We start from the raw sequence: 10,851 nt of genomic DNA, 5'->3' as shown, positions 1-10,851 counted from the left end.
TTCAGCTATTTGTTCAACATTCTGATTCACTACAAATCCCACTCCATTTCTTTTGTCTTTACTGTTACCCATCCAGTACAATGTGTACCCCTTTCTTAGTTTCTTCACTCCTTTCCCTTTCCATTTTACTTCACTTAATCCCAGGATGTCCAGTTTTCATCTCTCCATTAGGTCAATCAATTCATTTTCCTTACCATTCATTGTTAAAATATTTATTGTTCCAAATCACGTTTTGTTCTCTGATCTAATACTCACACGAACATCAGGATTATCATCATACTGTGCAACTGTAACCAGAGACTTGTCGATTCCATTTCCATTTTTAAACTTCCATCCGAGACTTGTATTATAGTTGAAGGCAAGTAAAAATTTACTCATCTGCTGACCTGGATGCGCCAGACAAGAATTACTTTACTTTACTTTCACCTTTGTAAAGTGAAAACCGTCAATACGGAATGATTCTAATATCTTGTAATAAAAGACAAGAATTACTCAAGTGAAGGCTAGGGAAGATGACCCTATCTCCCTTGAGTCGGGTTAATGGTTCTGTATGATGCCACAACGACATCAGACTTAAAAATGAAATTCTTAAAATTAAATAGTCAACAGATGGCAACAAAATCCTGAGTTCTGATCATACATGAAAACTACAATACAGACAACGTGACCCCAACATCTACTCAGGCATAGGATACGATGCTTGAGCATTTCACAAGACCTGAGTCAGTGTTGGCCGTGCACTGCAATGTGTTAAGGATGACCATGTGATTCAGCTGACATAGCTACCCGAACACAGGAAGGCCATGACCCCGAGTCTGTCCTTAAGACGTCATCTTGTGCTCAATAGAAATGTTCATCCAACTCTCAGAACCACTTGCTAAGCCACTTTGCCATTGTCTATAACTCACAGACTAAGACATAATTAAATGAACTCCCCTCATAGATTGTCTTTCTTTCCAGTCTCTTTTCTAATTGCTTGGAGAATGACTTTTGATGTTTCAAACTCCAGGTAGTATTAAGATACAGTAATACACAGGCTAGCAAGACCTGTCACATACCTCTAGGGCAATAACAGAAGGATAACCATGAGGAATTAAGACATTTTCACTTGTATTCCTCTTTATCTTTTTCTCTCTTTCCTTTTCCTGTGTTTATCTGGCCTTCTTCCTGTACCACATTTTCCACATCAAGACTGAAGATCTGCCCAGATAACCCCTTCAATGAGTGTTAAACCCACCTTCCTGATGAAGGTGGGAAGTAGAAATTAATATATTGGGGGTGAAAAGACATGGAGAAGAACTGGGTTTGATAAGAAGAGGGCCTATCTATTTGAAGGCAGTATAGAGCATATGGAGATTGTCCTCATCCACATTTGTTCTTGTCCCTCCTTCTATTGCTCCTTCCTCCTCTGGTGTTGACCTACCATTGTGGTTATCATGTTAGGTGTTCCTAGTGACAAACTGAGTCATGATGTTTGACTGTGGAAGTGAACAAGGTGAGTGTGTATGCAAGGATCTTCAAAAGGCAGAAGTATTCAGTCAGCAGTATGTAAAGATTGTTGGTTACAAGGATAATGTTCAGATAGTGGAGGTGAATAATACTAAAGAAGTATTAAAATTTACCTATGACAGTAATGACATCTACAGTAAGATACAAAAGTTGAAAACTAGAAAAGCAGCTGGAATCGATATGGTTTCGGGGATATACTAAAGACAATGGGTTGGGATATAGTACCATACCTGAAGTACTTGTTTGATTATTGTTTGCATGAAGGAGCTTAGGGTGATAGACATAAAGCTGAAAATTACAGGCCAGTCAGTTTGACATGCATTGCATGTAAGCTTTAGGAAAGCATTCTTTCTGATTATATAAGACATGTTTCCAAAATTAAGAACTGGTTTGATAGAAGGCAGTTTAGGTTTAGGAAAGGTTATTCCACTGAAGCTTAACTTGTATGATTCCAGCAAGATATAGCAGATATCCTGGATTCAGGAGGTCAATTGGACTGTATCGCGATTGACCTGTCTAAGGCGTTTGATAGGGTAGATCATGGCAGACTGCTGGCAAAAATGTGTGCAATTGAACTTGACAAAAGAGTGACTGAATGGGTGGCTCTGTTTCTAGAAAATAGAACTCAGAGAATTAGAGTAGGTGAAGCTTTATCTGTCCCTGTAATAATTAAGATGGGAATTCCTCAAGGCGGTATTATTGGACCTTTATGTTTTCTTATATATATATCAATGATATGTGTAAAGAAGTGGAATCAGAGATAAGGCTTTTTGCAGATGATGTTATTCTGTACAGAGTAATAAATAAGTTACAAGATTGTGAGCAACTGCAAAATGACCTCGATAATGTTGTGAGATGGACAGTAGGCAATGGTATGATGATAAATGGGGATAAAAGTCAGGTTGCGAGTTTCACAAATAGGAAAGGTCCCCTCAGTTTTAATTACTGCACTGATGGGGTGAAAGTTCACTTCGGGGATCCTTGTAAATACCTACGTATTAATATAAGGAAAGATCTTCATTGGGGTAATCACATAAACATGATTGTAAATAAAGGGTACAGATCTCCACACATGTATTTAGGGGTTGTAGTAAGGATGTAAAGGAGAGAGCATATTTGTCTCTGGTGAGATCCCAACTAGAGTATGGTTCCAGTGTATGGGACCCTCACTAGGATTACTTGATTCAGGAACTGGAAAAAATCCAAAGAAAAGCAGCTCGACTTGTTCTGGGCAATTTCTGACAAAAGAGTAACATTACAAAAATGTTGCAAAGTTTGGGCTGGGAAGACTTGGGAGAAAGGAGACGAGCTGCTCGACTAAGTGGTATGTTACATAAAATGAACTTTTGAGCAATCCTGAACACTTCACCATTTTAATCGACGTATTCGGCTACCCGAATTATTTTAATGTGTTACTTTTTCCTTGTCCTTGTTGCTTTCTCTTAATCCTTTGGCACTCAGCCTATATTCAGGGGTTTGCTCGCAGACACTCAAACTAATTTCTGTGATTTTCCAAACCAAATTACAAAAAATCAACACGTAGCCTAAACAGTTTAACACACATTAAAATAAAATAAATCACACTAATACAGGAAACTATGAGCATTTAAGAAATGAATATACCTAGGACGTATTGTTATTGGTAAAGCCCAAAAAAATTATTAAGTTTTGAAAATAAATTTTAAAAAATAAATTAGGCCTATGGTTTTTAATGGCAGAAAAATCAGACATTATTGCGTCTTCCTTCTTTACTTTTAGGTGTGAAAGAAAGAACATTTAATTCGGAATAATTTGATATCAATATGATGTGTGTGCTGCAATTAACTCATGAAGCATGGCACAAAGTTATTCACTGTACACGTAACGATCATCGATCTCAGGTCCTTGCGGTCCGATGCACGGCAAGCAGCTATGACTGTGTCTTTGGCCACATAATAGGAATCCCTTTCGGCAAAGGAAGGTCATTATTACCGTCTAAATCATGTGAAAATTCAAGGATATCGGCTTCATTCGGCCTTGAATATGGCCTAGACATTACGACAAAAAGATGGTGCAAGCACGTGGAACAACGGAGTTATGAAAAGGAGTAAAATTATTGTTTGCGAAGTACAGCGAACACACGATATACTAAAGAAACAAAATAAACTCTAAACTAAACTCATAGCAAGATGAAATTGTTGTATTCATAAGGTAACCAAAACAGATCCACGCAATAGCAACTTCAAATAACCACAACGTAAACATTCACGGTCAACAGATTTCATTTGTCGAAAATAATTTTTTTGCAGGGTTGTGGAAATACCTGTAGAGTAAAACGCAAATTCAATGCTGTAAGGTACCGTCACGATCAACTGTTACGATTTAACAACCACGCAAATGACCAAAATTCCTAAATAGGACAGAGCCGATGTATCGGCGCCGTGAGCGTTCTCGCCATAACGTCTCGCGCTGATAGATCGGCGCGCTGAGTGCGAAAGGGTTAAAGACTTTTGCAGCTGATGATGTCTACAAGTTAGACGAAACATGTCCTGTCATATTTTTAAAATGATATGTAAATAATTAGATAATAAAAAATCTTGGTGTTGTAAAGGTGGAACATTTGACTCAACCTTCAAAGTATAAGTGGTATGTTACATGTTATAATTTCCCTTTCGACTCTATATAAGAAGCTACAGTTGCTCCTTCCAGCTAATATTTAACACAGCTGCTTACCATTGAGCACTCTTCTTCACTTGTGCTTTAAGAAGACTACAGATTTATCTCTTCACACAAGATTTACAACAATCTAACAACTTTATATGTTATTATAAACCCTAATTGAAGTATCAAATATTTCCCTCGCCCCAACAGCATAATTTGAGTGAGCGGCAGAAACATCTCATTACTAGCTTTAAAATGTATTTAAACTCCACTTGGAGCAACATTCTTCATCATCATTCTGATGTTTGAACTGTTTAGGATCCAAACTTTTCTCTAACACCCTCAACCAACACAAGACACCGCTTTACAAGATTCAATGTAACAATTTGCGTTCTTTCTTTGACTTTAAGTGGTATGTTCTGAGCTGTCAGTGGAGAGATGGCGTGGGAGGACAACAGTAGACGAATAAGTTTGAGTGGTGTCTTTAAAAGTAGGAAAGATCACAATATGAAGATAAAGTTGGAATTCAAGAGGACAAATTGGGGCAAATATTCGTTTATAGGAAGGGGAGTTAGGGATTGGAATAACTTACCAAGGGAGATGTTCAATAAATTTCCAATTTCTTTGCAATCATTTGATTGAAAAGTGAGAATGGGAAATCTGATACCTCCAGATAAAACCTGACCTGTCTTTGCTTTTGTGCAGTCAGAGCTTCAGCTCATAAATGTCGAGATGACACTGGTTATATTTCTAAATTTATTGAAATAATTTTTTTAATTAAAAAAAGATTATTTAATCTTAAAGTTGTGTACATTAAAATAATATTTATTTTATGTAACAAAAATAATAACACATACTGGATGATTTATTATAAATATACATACTTATAGATTTCTTTCTACATTTGACAAAGACAAAGAACAATACTTTAACAAAACACAATATTAACAGACTGTAATTTACACTTAACATAGAATAATATAAATAAATATGAAAAGTAATACAGATAGTACAAGTCAATTGTGATATCAGCTTCATGTTGTCCAGCCTCTGAACACATCAACACAGCGCTGTCACCCAGTCTGAATGAGATGAAATGAGAACAGCCATCACACCTGGAAGACAAGATGTCAAACATATTTTATAATAATAAACAATGCAACATCTTAGGCCACATTATCTTTCTCAGGTCAACAATATTGTAACTTTAATTCTCAGGTTCTTTTCTCATAACAGATAAACTTGCAGTGATTTTTCATGCAGTAGCAGAGAATACATCTGATAAACAAAAGAAGTATTCAAAATATAGATCTTCAGTATTCATATCTCTGTTATTTGTAGTCCATGACCGTTCAGGTGTTCCAGTCTAAACAGTCTGATACTGTTGTTAGCCGGTTCGAGTCCTGTTGTATTACATGTTATGAGTCTCATTATGATAGCCGTATTGGAGTACAGAATGTAAACATTTCAAACAAATTTATTAAAAAACCACCATTCCAATACTTTACAATCTTTAAGTTTAAGATACAAATATTACATATATGTTAAAATGGGACATGTTTCGCTTAGGCTTTGTAAGCATCTTCAGCCATACTTAATCTAAAGCTAAGTCAGGGCCCTGAACTGGGTTCCTCATTATAGTATAATACATGCTTTAATACAAGATAAAACAGTCATAAAAATCTAGTCTATGGAGAAAGTGATGCTTAAAATGCAACTAAAATTCAATAATGAACTTGTCATAGTATTATATGTACAAGGAAGGAATACTAGTGTTTGTCTGAAAAAGTACAAGTTGGTTATTTGTAGAACGAGACATAGTCATAATGATCTGACATACATTTGGATTGTACAGATTATTTGATATTAATGAAGCATGGATTAATAAAAATATCGAAAAATTACATATATGTAACATTTGTATCTTAAACTTAAAGATTGTTAAGTATTGGAATGGTGGTTTTTTAATAAATTTGTTTGAAACTTTTACATCAAGTCCTGTTGGTCGAAAAAAATTCACCATCAGAATGTTGGCCGGCAGGGTAGAAGAGGTGGTGGCATACAATTTATAATCACTAGAATGTGTGCCAAAAGCCTTGAAAAGTAAAGAATTCCTCCTTGTTTTCTTAACACAGCAAAAGCCCAAGAGCTATATAATTATGTCTACTAATATGGGCCATGAAATCTTCAAATTAAATACTGTATTAGAAACATCCACGGGGAGGATACTTTTAGAAAGGCTTCTAAATTCAGCAAGTTAAGGAGAAATAAATCTATTCTTCTTTATGCTTCCTTCTAAGATGCCAGGACCATAATATAATTCCCAATTAAGTTACGCTGAAGCACACATTAAATACTCCTAAGGCCAGAAGAATATATCAACACGCTAACAAGGCTCTTGTGACCAAGAGAGTGCAACACACTCGTAAGGAACTTGACTCAGTCTCCTGAGAATTATTTTACTGACACCTGCTTTTAAGCAACACTCTATTGCAGGAATTGTCGTTGACAATTTATATTGAAATTTAGATGTAAATAAAGAAATTTTACAACATATATAGTATTGATTAGGTGGGAAGGTCAGAAAACTCTGCAATTGAGATGTGGTGGTGGTGGTGATTATTGTTTTAAGAGGAAGTACAACTAGGCAACCATCCTCTATATAACACTAATCAGAAGGAAAATTGGAAGGGGTCCAACACTTCGAAAAATGAAGATATCGGCCAAAGTAAGACAAGGGCCACGAAGGGCGTGAAAATGAAAGACTCCCTAGCCCTCGCAAACCTAATAGCGTCGGGGTCGGAAAAGAACAAGAGTTGACCAAGAAAGGTCGGATAGGATAGATGAAAGTGAGGAGCCTGGCACAAGTAAGTGGAAGCAATGCCAAAACTCAGCTGAGGGCCCCGTGGTCGCCAACCCACGCTCCAAAGTTCAGAGCCCCTGGGGCAACTGCAACTGAGAGTCGTAAACCATCAATATGGACAAATGAAACTAATTGCACACGGAATTGTGGTTATCTTCTGATCGCATAACTCCTCAGGTGGTTGTGATGATGATTTTGTTTTAACTCTTTATAGGTTTGTGGTCGAATTTTCAACCACACCACTTAAGGTTCAATTTCTCTTACATTATATTATAAATATCTGCCTAACGGTGTTAGGCTACTGGCATGGAACGTTCTGTGGTCGGAAAATCAGCCACAACGTGTTTCCAAGCGCTGGTAAACAGAGAGCAGCACTTTGTAGAACGCAATGCACGTTGTGGTTGAAAACTGAACCACAATCCATTCAGCTCACCCACTTTGCATGGAAGTAGATCATCTCATGAGGTAAGTTAAATTTATTCAATAATATTTCATTTATTCCTGTATATAGTGGTTCTAAGGTAATCTGAAATGTATGTTTTACCGTATTTACGTGGAAATAGCACAACAGATGTTGTAGCATTTTAGTTATATATCCTAGAAAGAGGCCATGCATTCGTAACCTCACTTTGTTCAAATTCATGCCGTAATTTTTATGTTCATTCTAAACTCACAGTGATAGATAGGAACATGTGTTTATCATAATAAATATCAGCGCTATGTTGTCAGTTAGTTCAACAAATATATAGTCGCCATATGTGTTGCGCTGACTTGTTATAGCATTTTGTTTATGGTGGTGTCAAGTGTTCCATTGGCCACCATGATTCCTTGTGAACACAAAATTCTTTATCATTGCGTGCTGTTTCACTCCGCAGCATGTACTTCTGAAACAACAAAACTGTTTATATAATTATTCACCCGGTTATCAAACTATATCAAACTGTTGATTTTTTGTAGGCTACAGTCATGGCGAGGAGGCCTGATTGCTTGGATGCGAGAGCACTACTCAATATTTTAGATACAATAACAGAAGAACAAGCTTCTGAGTCAGATTTGGAGGGCGATTCTAATGCTGAGGATTGTCGTCCATTTCCTGTGGCAAAGCAAACATATTCGACAGACAACGAAGTACTAGGCTTGAGTGGAGATAGATCAATGGGTGCAGACTTCGAATCCGATCACGACATCAACATTCACAAGTTGATTTTGTGTTGACAATGTGCTCACGTTATTGACTCCTTCTTTTTATATTTTCAAGTAATATATATTGTCCAATTATATCAGAAATATACATGGAAATTACAATAAACGTTCAAATTAATTATTTTATTTTTATGGTTTATTTATCAACCACAAAACATGAAAGTCCAAACCACTTCCCTAAATGGATTGTGGTCGATTTTTTGACCTCAGTTTTTTAGGAATAAACCGTGTTTTAAAAACTGTATATATATCTCAAACATATAAACTATATTGGAGGATAACCGTGAACATATACATTATGCGTCCTATGATATTTTTCATAAAAATAGTTTTGCCCTATAAAGGGTTAACAGGGAGTACAACTAGGTAATCATCCTCTCCGAACAAATTAAGTGGAAAACGAAATTTCAAATAAAATAATTTATACAGCGAAGGAATTTCAAATTATTTTTTTTTTAAACAAAAGATATTGTATTTAACCGAAAAGACGTTCCTTGAGTAACAGAACACCTGAAATTTACATACACATAAAGTGAATGACAAAATCAGCAGTAGTTGCATCATCGGCTAGTATGAGTTTGAGTGTCTCCTGCAGTCTAGACATTAATGTCAAAAATTTCATTTTTTGGTCTGTAATGAATCAAGATTTACATTAAGAAATATGGGTAAGTGGTTCCACCTATTCAATTTAGGCATATTTATGGATACAGCTATAAAATGTATCAATATTATGTGACACATATACTAATATAATTTAATTGACTGTATCCACACAAGATATTACAGTAGTCACTATACTCTAGATACTATCAAGGCAAACTCGAACATTCTACACAGGTCATTAACATACATTCTATGAGGAATTGTTTTTATCAAAAATTGGTGCTGTAATCTGATTTTCCCTCATGTATAATGACTTTTAATATTCTAATCAACCAATTTTACTCTATGTTAAATATAATTTTTAAATGTTTATATTTCGATAAGGCCAACTGAATGCATTTAATGTCCTATTAAGATATATTTTATGAAGACTTTTCACAAAAACTCAATACTGTAATCAACCTTTATAACTTTTACAAGCAATTTGACAACGTCATATACTATTTTTATAATCAAAAGACTGTATAATATTTATGACTTGTATTGTATATCATAAGAATTATTCTAGTCTTTGTATTTTAAATATACAAGTTTTATGGTGTACACCCAATACAAAAACTTAGTTTAAAAACAAGTTGTAAATATATAAATTTTAAAACAATGTTAGTGTAGTTTTCAGAATTCCTTGTAACAATTTTCTTAGGCTGATGATGGCAAGTATAGTTGCCGAAACTGGTCCCAATAATGAGATCAAATAAATTAATAACTTCACAACTTTGTAGTATTGAATAGAATGTATGTCTCCTGCAGGCCAAGATTCTGTTTTAGGCCAGAGAGATCGCACAGTCTGTGAGGATGTAGGCCACGGTGAAGTCAGCACCACAAGAACGCACTGCAGAGTCTTCACTCTTTAGGAGGTAAGAGTGCGTAGATCTTTGATGACCTATCCTCAACCTACACAAAACTACGGCCTCTCTCCGTGAAGACCACCATAAAGTAGTTGTCTTCATAATTGCTCTCAGCTTGTTAGAGGTTCAGAAAGCTAGCCACTCTGATTCCCAGGATGCCACGATGGTTCAATGTAGTTGAGAACAAATATCCCGAGCAGGAACATTCACAGGTTTAGGATGTAGTATTGCTTCTTTTGTAGCTTCATCCGCAAGTTTATTCCCGCAATCCCAATGTGGCTTGCAAGCCATGCAAATGTGATTCTGGTGCCAACATCACACAACCTGACTAGAAGGTCATGAATCTGCTGCTCCAGTGGGTGTTGCAGGAAACAGGTGTCAACAGACTGCAGAGAACTTAAGGAGTCGGTACATACGAGAAAATGGTTTCTTTTGTCACCCAGTGCATACTACAGAGCATCTAAGATGACTAAAAGCTCCACAGTATACATGCTACAGACACTATTAAGCGAAAACTTCATAGTTACATTATCAGTGACGAAAGAACAATCCACATTTTCTTCGATCTTAGAACCATCCATGTAGACCGTGTCTCGCAGCCGGATACTGGTGAACGAAGTCCTAGAAATACCTCCGATGAACAGATGCATGCGTGATCACCTTGGGTCCACGAAGTAGATCAAACAGTTTTCGACTGTGGAACTAAACACAGAGGTACCTCGCTTTAAGTCCACTCAAAACAACCATCGATAGCCACATCTATCTCATGACACAAGCTATCAATTCGAAACCCAACTGGTCATGTGGTATTTGGACGATCTTGGTACCTCTGGTGGTACTGAGTACTAAAGATGCATTAATAGCTTGGATGTAGAGGCATTTCATGAATTTTGGCAGCGTATGTGAGGAGTAACTGCTGTCTCCTCATTCATAAAGGTGGAACTCCCACTTCAGTGAGTAGGCTGGGAATGGAGCTAGTACAGAAAGCTCCCGTTGCCAACCTAAACACGTCTAAAAGGTTCAGCGTAGATCTTGATGCTGAACCATAAGCTCCACTACCAGTGTATAAATTTCTATACCGAAAAAAATAATACACACTAAATCACTCAATAATGGATGACTCGG

General features: G+C 36.4%; 1 protein-coding gene across 2 annotated transcripts in view; it reads right to left on the bottom strand.

The window, feature by feature from the left end:
• Nucleotides 1-4,996: 4,996 nt before the first annotated feature.
• Nucleotides 4,997-10,851, bottom strand: part of LOC136881663 (NADP-dependent malic enzyme) — a 189,715-nt gene continuing 183,860 nt past the window's right edge. For both annotated transcript variants that reach the window (XM_067154168.2, XM_067154169.2), the window contains exon 13: nucleotides 4,997-5,264. The gene's annotated coding sequence lies outside the window, so the exon portion shown is untranslated. The remainder of the gene's footprint in view (nucleotides 5,265-10,851) is intronic.

This window comes from Anabrus simplex, chromosome 1 (genome assembly GCF_040414725.1).
Source record: "Anabrus simplex isolate iqAnaSimp1 chromosome 1, ASM4041472v1, whole genome shotgun sequence".
NCBI classification, from domain to species: Eukaryota; Metazoa; Arthropoda; class Insecta; order Orthoptera; family Tettigoniidae; genus Anabrus; species Anabrus simplex.
Note: the sequence above shows the minus strand (reverse complement) of the source record. Positions and strands in the feature narration are given on the sequence as shown.